The sequence below is a fragment of the Balaenoptera acutorostrata genome, chromosome 15 (assembly GCF_949987535.1).
Source record: "Balaenoptera acutorostrata chromosome 15, mBalAcu1.1, whole genome shotgun sequence".
In the NCBI taxonomy this organism is placed as follows: Eukaryota; Metazoa; Chordata; class Mammalia; order Artiodactyla; family Balaenopteridae; genus Balaenoptera; species Balaenoptera acutorostrata.
The window spans coordinates 22,001,153-22,012,729 of record NC_080078.1 but is presented as its reverse complement, the minus strand read 5'-3'; the positions used below and the strand labels follow the sequence as shown (position 1 = coordinate 22,012,729).

The 11,577-nt window shown below is 35.7% G+C and overlaps 1 long non-coding RNA gene across 1 annotated transcript; it reads left to right on the top strand.

Moving 5' to 3' along the window:
- Window positions 1–1,077: 1,077 nt before the first annotated feature.
- On the top strand, window positions 1,078–6,839 carry LOC114235984 (uncharacterized). Its single transcript, XR_009005541.1, has 3 exons — window positions 1,078–1,146; window positions 3,428–3,511; window positions 6,753–6,839. It is a non-coding gene; the product is annotated as an uncharacterized LOC114235984 (long non-coding RNA).
- Window positions 6,840–11,577: the final 4,738 nt, after the last annotated feature.

Here is an 11,577-nt window from a genome sequence, read left to right as displayed (position 1 = left end):
AACTCTAAGAAATGCCTTGGATCCCATCAATCACTGAGCCATTGTTTTAATATTTAAAAAAAAAGCACTCTTGTTCCTTGAAAGTACAGAATGAAACCAAAAAAAATCAGTCAGGGGGAAAACCCCTTATGTTTATTAAAGAATATTGGTATTATACTTATATCATTAAAAATTCTCCTCTAATTGTAATGTACGCACATTTGGTTAGTGAAAACAGTTCAGGGCTAAACGATATACTTTTTAAAACTGAAAACAAAGAGGATCTTCTAATCTTTGTTAATGTACATATGTATATTTAGCACTAACTTTTTGGTCTAGAACAATGAACTTTTTCATTGGTAACAAGAAATGCAGTAAAAAAATGTGATTGAGCTCTCAACATGAATCTAGTAGAATTATGAAAATACATAAGATTAGGCAGGAAACACAACCAGAAGAAATGTAGATAGAATCATGAACTATTGTTTATCTCTGGTGCTTGATTTTAGGATTAAAAAAGTACATTTCAGACATATTACAGCAAGAAGAATAGTAAGATATTCATTTAACTATTTACTACTCTGTGCTAGGTGAATTCTGGGCTTTAATCCCAAATTTTAAAATCTGAATTTATTTTAGATTTGAGTTGGCCTTTTCACATTACAATAAAGCAATTCTTGTTGTTTCTAAGTGATGGTTCTTTCATAGTTGGTTTTAGTAAAACCTCCTCATGTTAGTGTGAAAATAAAAATGTATGAAACCGTTTCTCACTTTGTTCATTTTACAGGAAATAATAGCTGTTTCTTTGTTATTTATAGAATATTGGTCAACTTTTATGGATATAAATGGATAATAACATTTCTAACCATGATAGATAGTATTAGTTGTGTGTTTCAACTGATGTTATAATTCAGAAGCAAATTTATCTTTGACTGAGAACGTGTATTTCGTTGTCAGGAAGAATAAGCATGATTCATGGGATTCCGTCTTAACACGATGCCAATCTGCTTCCATTTCAGTGCCTTGTACTTATCAGCCAGTCCCGGCTGAGGAAGTTTGGTTACTATATATATTTTCATTCTACCTAGAAGGAACAGCCTCCATTGTCATGTTACTTCTTGGACAGCAATACTATTATTTTTTGGCTCTTTATCTCACTATTATCATGTAAGTAAATGCCAGTGCCAATCCCAAAATTACAGTAGGTCTTGCCATTTCCTTTCAAGCAGTGAAACATCTTTGATCTGAAATGTGTTTAGTATTCATTTCTAGGCAGAGTCATTATACCTTTCTGTCAAATTGAATGTGAACGCCTTCTTTTTCGCAGAGACTTCTAATGCTAAAATTTGTGGTAAAGTTAAGTTCCTCTTTGTAGCCTATTAAAGTGCATCATTTAGTAAATGCTGCTGCCAGATAATAATCTTGTCCCCAAAAGATGTTCTTTGCCTTTGCCATCTTGGGAAATGGCTCTACCATCTTTCTAGTTGCCCAAGTCAGAGATTGAGAAGTTGTCTTTGCCATCTCTTTCTTGTCTCCTACATCCAATAAGCTACCAATTATTAGTAGTTTTAGCTCCCTAGTATGTCCTGAATCCATCCCTTCTCTGTTTCCACCACCATTCCTTTAGCTCAGGTCCTCATCATGTCTTACCTGGATTTCCATATAGCCTCCCACATGGTCCCCTTGCCTCTAGTGCCCAGTCCCTCCAACCCCTTCCTCCATATTGCTTCTAGAGTAATGTGTCATTCCATTGCTTACCAATCTTAAGTGGCTTCTCATTGCTTGCAGGATATAACGCAAAAGATGACATATGAGGTCCTTTGTTATGCAGGCCCTGTTTACCTCTTTATCCTCATTTCTTGTTACTCCTCCACTTAGAATGAACTCCCTGCCATAGAGAAACATTTTGCAGTGCCTGATTCAACACCTCCATGTCTAACATGCAGCATTCTGTGCCTGGAAAGCTTTCACTGTTTCTTATATGGCTCTCTCCTAGTGTTTCTTTAGGCTGCAGCTCAGGGATGTGTTTTCTGGAAAGCCTTCCTCTATTTTCTCATCTGGATTGGTTGTCCCTCCTATATGACCCCAATGCCCTGTGCTTATCTCTGCTGTAGCATTTAACACCCTGTCTGTGACTGTCTGTGGCTCCCACTGGACTGAGCTTATTATGAATAAGGTCTAGTTTCTTATTACTGTGGCCCCATTATCTACTATAGTTCCTACCAATAGTTGGTCCTTAGAAAATGTGTTTTGGGTGAATGAATTAATAAATCCTACTCCAGGTCTCTGCTGGGACAATTTGAGAAAATTTTCATGAAGACTTACTTGCATTTTGAATACACTGGTAACGGAGAGTATACTAATTAACCCAAAGGATTGAATCTCTGTGAAACTTCAAGATATTAGAACCCCACATAGATAGCTATTCTATAAATCTACAATGGTAACCCTGGCTACATCATATTTAAAAGGACATCTTGATAGAGATTTTTAGAATGAAAAATTTTGTTTGCTTTTTTTTTACTTAAACCACCCCGCCATTTTTATTCTTCTATCATAATTAAAATGTTATATGTCCTTTTATAGTTCTTAACTTTCCTATCTTGATATCAAGAGATTTCTGTATTGGATGTGGTGTTGAACTAGAAGATTTCTAAATGCTTCTCCAGTTAAAATATATTGGAATTTATATTATTAAATACTTACTACTTATATATAATATTTTACTTAGCTCATTTTTTTTTGCATGGGATAAAGATTGTGCAAAAGAAATATAAGAAGATAATCTACCTTCCCTTAGCTTATGGTAAAGAATTAGCAAACATAAGTAGTAGATTATAAATTTAAACTGAAAAAAATTTAAAATATCTGCTATACTTGCCTTCTGTTATCAAAGATAATTTTAAAAATTATATGTTTGTGTGAATGAGAGCTAATGGATTCTCATTTCTTCTGTTTTATTGTGCAGTTTACAAAATATTTATGCTGTTTAAAATATAAACCAAAAAAACACCATGCCATTATTACCATGCTCATAAAGCTAGAAAGTTCATTTTAATTAAGGCAGTGATCAACTACAGGAAATAAAAGGGAAAAAAAGGAAAAATAAAGAGAAAAAATGTCTGATGAATTTCCATGGCATGTTTTGTTCTTTAGAACCTATCCGTAATTTAAGCAGATTTAATGAGCAGTCATCTGGGAATGAGGAAAAAGCATAGTAAATTTTTTCAAAATGTAGTTATTGTATTTTTAAAAGAGAATTATATATTCATAGATATATTTTGGGAGGATAGAAGTGTGTGCTTAATATATCTTTACTTTTATAGTATATTACTTCATTTTTCCTTTTTGCAAACTGAATGCCTACTTTTATTTGATGTTTGGTTTTTAAACAAATCTGTGCCTCCTAGTTATTGAATTTTCATTTGTGTATTTAAAATTGTTCTAGGGTGATTGTGCAAGCTTCTTTTTCCTCATTTAATCTGCCACTAGCTGACATGGTTGATGCAGATTTACTGAAGTTCAATTGGCAGTAAATAATATTTTTTCAAATATTAGCTATAAAAATATCACACGGAGGCAGGACCTATCAGAGTCTCCATATCTCAGTTACATTGCCATTACAAATCACATAACTGAAAGATGATCATAAGAGGCATCATTGGGAATCAGAGAGCAGAACATAATAGGATATTCATAATTGTTCACCCTGGGCAAGTTTTCCCTGCTTTTGAAAGGACATCATAATTTTTTATCCCTCAGCTTCACACAGCCAATGCTACAACAAGGTTAAATCTCAGAAACCAAAGTGAAACCTCAGATAGCTTTATGTTATAATATTGCAATATGCATTATTACACTGGATGATCAGGCAAAATGACCTTCGCCCTGTGACATCACAAGAATTAAAATTGAAGATCAAAGTCCATCTTTTCCTCTTTTACTTGAAAAAGTGTAAGCTGATGTGAGAGGTTTTGTTCCTTGGTATGGTTATTATAAACGCTTTAGATCAGCTATAAAATTCACTTCATGGGCAAATATTTTGTGATATGTGCCCTATTTTATGGATTAGAGAGGACTGTATTATTTTAAGACTGGCATAGTCTTTATTAGCTTTGTAGAAACTGCATGGCTTTTTTTTTTTTTTAATGCAACTTAAATTGAAGGAAGCTTTGCCAATCCAGCTTGGTGATTTCTTCTTTATATAATTTCTTTCCTGTTTCAGGGTTTGTTGCTAAGTCATATTTGGAGTGATGAGCAAGGTGGTGAGCTCCTTAAGGTTCAGGACCGTGTCCCTAGTGCCTAGAAAAATGACTGGCTCAAATCACTTTTAAAAAAATGAATAAGTTAACAAGAAGAAACGTCAGTAAACATCTTATAACCCGCAAATTCTTTTTGAATGAGACTGGGTACAAATGAATAAAATGCCTCAAACAGTTGGAAAGGGAAGGGCACTGACATTTATCAAATGCCAATGTGTGTAAGCGCTGAATGGCTTTTGCTCATTCAAGTCACACACCAGCCATGTGTGGTAGAATTATTGACTCAACAAATACTTATTGATTGCCTCCTATATGTCAGCACAGGTCAATGCTGGGGATACAATACAGCAGGTCTTGTAACAGATCCTTTCTAAAACATACTCTCCTATGCACATGCTGTATGCTTCTGACTGAATGGCTACTCTTGAAGACACACGTGCTTTTCTGCTCCCATAAGTTATATCCTTACCAAGAGTCAGTACTTTCTGTTCCAAATTGGTTAATGTCAGATGCAATTGTTATTATAATTAAACACTTAATTACACTTATATTTTATAAACTTAGGAAATATAAATATGAAATGGAAGTTATTTCTATGAAAACTAAGTTGAATGCTTTAGAAAGACTTGATAAAGACTAAGTGTAAAAAAATTACTATCAAATCTGATGTGATGAGAACTGTAAATGTTTTGGGGAAAAGTCATAAAAATCTAAAGGTATTCTGTTCTTAGACTGCCTTGTGAACAACTTTAGGCTCTCTCTATAACTGACAGTAGAAACCACAGATCATGTCCTATGGATACTATACATGCCAGAAAGACGGCACAGCACTTTCATCAGTGGGCCTGTACTTAAAGAAAAGATTGGTGAATGAGTATAGTTAAGTTGAAGTAGAATGGTCAATGTCTTGTCTTCTGAAAATGATTTTTTGGCTTCAGTCAACTGTCGTCCTGATCATGTCAGATAAGAACTTAATGCAGGGAGCCAGAGCAGATGTAACCCTTGCCTTTATGGCACTGACGGTCTAGTGGAGGATACAGACAGCAGTTGTATTATTATATTATCATTAAATCATAATTATCCCCATTTTCAGGAAACTAAAACTCTTGAGGGGTTAACTTTCCCAAGGTAATGTAACCAGCAGATTGAAGAACTGGGAATGAACCTCAAGCTCTTACCATCAAAGCAATCTTCTTCCAATTCTCTGGCCTCATCTTTCCCCTTCTTTCCTTTCCTTTTCTTTTTTTCTTCCCTTTCTTCACCTCCCCTTTTTCTTCTCTTCTTCCTTAGTTGCAAGGTTTCCATCATTAGTTGAAATATGACAAAATTTCAGATTACTCAGTCAATGCACTTGATTTATTTTATGTGACGTAACTAAATTATCAAAAAATGATATGGCAGGATTCTTACAGAGAACATGTTAAAGTAATCCTTTATAAAATTTGGGCAGAAAGACTTAAGTATGAATCCCAGTTCTACTAGTTGCTAGCTGTGTGACTATGGACAAGTTAGTCTGTCCTCCCATCCCTAAAATAGGAGTGATAATATCTTCCTCATGGGATTGTTGCGGAGCTTAAATGAAATAATACATATTGGTACTGGAGATATTGTGTGTTCAGTTCCAGACCACTGCAATAAAGCAAATATTGCAATAAAGCAAGTCACAGATTTCTTGGTTTTCCAGTGCATATAAAAGTTATGTTCATACAATAGTGTAGTATATTAAGTGTGCAATAGCATTATGTCTAAAAAATGTACATACATTAATTTAAAAATACTTTATTGCTAAAAAATGAAATGTCCAAACAACTACAATAGTAACATCAAAGATCACTGATCACAGGTCACCGTAACAAATATACAGTAAGTCCCCTACAAATGAACCTTCAAGTTGTGAACTTTCAAAGATGCGAACTTGCATTCGCATGTCCAATCACATAAGTTAGTTCACGTGTCTGGCATACGTTGTCATGTGCGTACATCCACTACAAGTGGTTGTGCTTTACAGTACTCTATAGAGTACAGTAGTACAGTATCTTTATTTCAAGCCCAGGACGTCCAGAAGCAAGCGTAAAGGCAGCGGTATATAGCCGATTGTGTTAGTTGGGTGCCTAGGCTAACTTTGTTGGACTTACGAACAAATAAGACTTACGAATGCGCTCTTGGAACAGAACTCGTTTGTATGTAGGGGACTTACTGTAATAATAATGATAACATTTGATATATTGCAAGAATTACCAAAATGTGACACAGAGACACAAAGTGAGCAAATTCCGTTGGAAAAATGGCGCCAATAGACTTGCTCGATGCATGTTTGTGGCAACCCTGCATTATCAGATGATGGTTAGGATTTTTTAAACTATTTCTATTATTGTCTATTTAGGCTCAAGGAGGACTTAGTAGCCAAAAGGTCCTTGATACTTGTATACATATATATGTATATACACGTACGTATATACACACATGTAATTTGTGTGTGATGTAGACACATGCTACTTTTTTCTGTTACAGGTCACCCCTTTCCTCAATGGTCTTTGGCATCAATGCTTTATTTACCAAACCTGCTCAGTCTTTAGCTCCCATGAAGATACTCTCTAGGCTAAACCAGTATGGATATGGAAACCCAAACAAAAGGTAGAGAAAAAAAATGCTTTGAAATAATGTAATAGAAATATGAAAGCAAACTCAGCCTTTTACATTGATTACTAGGCAGTATCTTAGACTTTGGGCATTATTAGTCATTAATTTATAGATCTTGAGTAAACTACAATAAAAAGTATTCATGTCAAGGGAACTTCAATAGGAAAATCTTTAAGGGTATTCTTTAAATTATGTATGCTACAAATGTCCATGTAATTCACACTAAGCTACATACTGATTGCTTTTCTAAGTCATTCACTCATTTATTATTTCATTCCACAAATGTTTCTGAGGGCCTGGTATTATCTGCTAGGTTCAAAGGTTCTGGGCATACAAGATGAATAAGGAGACTCCAAAGCCCCACAGATTGTGAAGCACTGTGTAAGGCCCCACCAGCCTTTGGTGATAACGGGCACTGTGGTAATGCAGGGAAGAGGTTCCTGCCTCCGTCTGCCTAAAGTCAGGGAGCCCTTTGCAAAAGAATGGTTTCTTGAGCTGAATTTTGGAGGCTGAGTGGGATTTTTCTCTCCTGAACACAGAGGAATGTCATTCCAGGCAGAGAATACAGCATGGCAGATATCCAGAAGCATGAGAGAACTCTCACTAAGGTATTCATTTATTCACTCAACAAACATTGTTGAGAGCCTACCACATCCTAGGCTCAGTGATAAGGCAACGAACAACAGGGAACAAAACCACAGAAGCCTCTGCCCTCACACAGCTTACATTCTAGTGGGAGGGAGGCAGGCAGACAAGAAATTAGCTAAGTAAAATACATAGTATGTTAGTTGGTGAGAAGTCCTCTGGAGAAAAATAAAACAAGAAGAACAGGAAGGCTTGGGGAAAGCTGCATTTTTAAATAAGGTGATGGGAAGGCCTCACCGCCAAGGAGATGACATTTGAATAAAGACCTGAAGGAAGGTGGGAGGGAACCAGGGTGCTCTTAGGGAAGAGTGTTCCCGGCAGAAAGCACAATGAGTGCAGAAGCACTGAGTGCAGCATGCCTGGCACTAGGTCTGCCGAGGAGGCTGCCAGCGTGACTGGAGCAGAGTGAGAGCAGGAGGAGACCAAATCCCACAGGTCCTTGCAGCCCTCTGTTGTTACCTTGGTTTCACTATGAGGTAAATGGTGATGGTGAGGCAGTGGAGGATTTATTCATTTGTTTGACATTATTTTTTTAAAGCAGTTGTAGGGTCACAACAACACTGGGCCGAAAGTACACAGAGTTCCTGTAAATTCTCTGCCTTCCCACACGAACTGCTTCCTCCACTATCAGCATCCCACACCAGAGTGGTACAAATGTTATAATCCATGAACCTACATCCTTATCACCAAAGTCCATGGTTTACACTAGGGTTCGTGCTTGGTGTTACACATTCTGTGGGTTTTGATAAATGTATAATGACGTGTGTCTTCACTGCCCTAAAAATCCTCTGTGTTCTGCCTGTTCATCCCTCCTTCCCACCAACGCTGACAACTACTGATTTTTTTTTTACTGTCTCCATAGTTTTGCCTTTTCCAGACTGTCATATAGTTGGAATCATACCTTTTCAGATTGGCTTCTTTCACTTAGCAATATGCATTTAAGATCCCTCCATTTCTTTTCATGGCTTGATAGCTCATTTCTTTTTAGCACTGAATAATATTCCATTGTCTTGATGTGCTACAGTTTGTTTATTCATTCACCTACTGAAGGACATCTTGGTTGCTTCCAAGTTTTGACAATTATGAATAAAGCTGCTATAAACATCATGTGCAGGTTTTTGTGTGAACATAAGTTTTCAACTCCTTTGGGTAAAAACCAAGGAACACAATTGCTGGATCATATTATAAAAGTATGTTTCATTTTCTAAGAAACTGCCAACCTGTCTTCCAAAGTAACTATACCATTTTGAAATCTCACCAGAAAAGAAATGGGAGTTCTTGTTTCTCCACATCGTCATCAGCATTTGGTGTTGTCATTGTTCTGGATTTTGGCCATTCCAATAGGTGTATAGTGGTATCTTGTTTTAATTTGGAATTCCCTAATGGCATATGATTTGGAACATCTTTTCATATGCTTATTTGCCATCTGTATGTCTTTGGTGAGGTGTCTCTTCAGGTCTTTTGCCCATATTTAAATCAGGTCCTTAGTTTTCTTATTCTTGAGTTTTAAGATTTCTTTGTGTATTTTGGATATCAGTCCTTTGTTAGATATACTTTTTGCAAATATTTTCTCCCAGTTGGTGATTTGTCATTCTCTTGACAGTGTCTTTGGCAGAGCAGAAGTTTTTAATTTTAATGAAGTCTAGCTTATCAATGATTTTTTTCATGTATTGTACCTTTCATGTTATATCTAAAAAGTCCCTGACACCTAGATTTTCTCCTAGTCTATCTTCTAGAAATTTTATAGTTTTGCATTTTACATTTAGTTCTGTGATCCATTCTGAGTTAATTTTTGTAAAGGGTACAAGGTCTGTGTCTAGATTCATTTTTTGGCATGTAGATGTCTAGTTGTTCTAACATCATTTGTTGAAAAGACATTTTATTGCCTTTGCTCCTTGGTCAAAGATCAGTTGACTGTATTTATGTGCGACTATTTCTGGCCTCTCCATTGTGCTCCATTGATCTAACTGTCTATTCTTTTGCCAAAATCACAATGTATTTTTTCTCTTCCAGTTTTTTTTTTTTAATATTTATTTATTTGGCTGTGCCGGGTCTTAGTTGAGCATGCAGGATCTTCGTTGCGGCACGTGGGATCTTTTAGTTGTGGCATGTGGGCTCTTAGTTGTGTCATACGAACTCTTAGTTGGGGCATGTGAGATCTAGTTCCCTGACCAGGGATCTAACCTGGGCCCCCTGCATTGGGACCACAGAGTCTTAGCCACTGGACCACGAGGGAAGTCCCTCTCTTCCAGTTTTATTGTGATATAATTGACATACAGCGCTGTATAAGTTTAAGGTGCAGAGCATAATGATTTGACTTACATACCACATGAAATGATTATCACAGTAAGTTTCAGGAACATCCATCATCTCATATAGATACAACACAGTGTCTTATTACTGTAGCTTTATAGTAAGTCTCGATGTCAGGTAATATCAGTCCATTGACTTTGGTTTTTTTCAGTGTTGTATTAGGCTGTTTTTCCTTTCCATGTAAAATTTAGGATCCATCTCATATAGATACAACACAGTGTCTTATTACTGTAGCTTTATAGTAAGTCTCGATGTCAGGTAATATCAGTCCATTGACTGGTTTTTTTCAGTGTTGTATTGGCTGTTTTTCCTTTCCATGTAAAATTTAGGATCAGTTTTTTGATAACCACAAAATAGTCTTCTGGGATTTTGTTAGGGCTTGTGTTGAATCTATAGATCAAGTTAGGAAGAACTAAAATCTTGACAATATTGAGTCTTCCTATCCATGAACTTGGAATATCTCTCCATTTATTTAGTTCCTCTTTGATTTCTTTCATATTTTGTTAGATTTATGCCTAACTATTTCACTTTGGGGGGTCCTAATGTAAATGGTATAATACTTTTAGTTTCAAGTTCCATTGCTGATATATAGGAAAGCAATTAATTTTTGTATATTAACCTTGTATCCTGTAACCTTGCTATAAATGCTTGTTAGTTCTAGGAATTGTTTTGTTGCTTTTCTGTTGTTGGTTCTTTTGGATTTTCTACATAGACAAGAATTTATTTTTTAAAGTTTTTCTCACAACTCTCTGCATATTTCTATTACAAATATTTTCAAATATACAAAAAATTTGGAAAAGTTATACAGTGAAGACATATATTCACCACCTATATTCAACTATTTATATCTTACTATATTGGTTTTAGCACATATTGATCAAGGTATCCATCCCTCTATCTATATATCAAGTCATTTTGTTTTTCCTCACAACTTCATTTTATTATGAAAAATTTTAAACACAAAAGATATTGAAAGAAAAATACAGAGAAAATCCATGCACCCATTTCTTAGATTTAACAGTTTTAACATTGTACCATATTAGCTTTACCTGTATTTATGTGTATGTATGTATTTTGTCCTCTGAACCATTTTAAGGTTAAGTTGCAGATATAGTAGCATGTCATACATCTTATAGCTTATGTACACCTTATAGTTTAGCTTACATCTCCTAGAAATAAAAGCATTCTGACTGAAGAGTTTGAGCACAGTAATGACATGATTTGACTTATCTTTTAACAGCATCCCTCTGGCTGCTGTGAGAGAATAGGTGAATGAGGGGAGTTAAGACATGGGAAACCTGTAGTTTAGTAACATATGGTATATTGTGCTTGATGGTAGCTGGAGGGAGGTGAAGCTGGAAAGGTCAGGGGCTGATGCTGCATTTAAATTTTCTTAATCCTATACATCAGGGTGTCCCAAATGTGATGACTTTTTAACTTTTGTTATATGAGTTCTCTCTGTACTATTATTTACTTAATATTTTTCTTTAAATTTATTTTAAATCACAAACTTAAAAAAATCTGGTCATAAGCAAAAGTATCCATGATATATATGTATAACTGAATCACTTTGCTGTACACCTGAAACTAACACTACATTGTAAATCAACTATACTTCAATAAAAGTTAAATTGGGACTTCTCTGGTGGTCCAGTGGTAAGACTTCGTACTTCCACTGCAGAGGGCATGGGTTTGACCCCTGGTCAGGGAACTAAGATCCCTGCATGCTGCCCAGCAC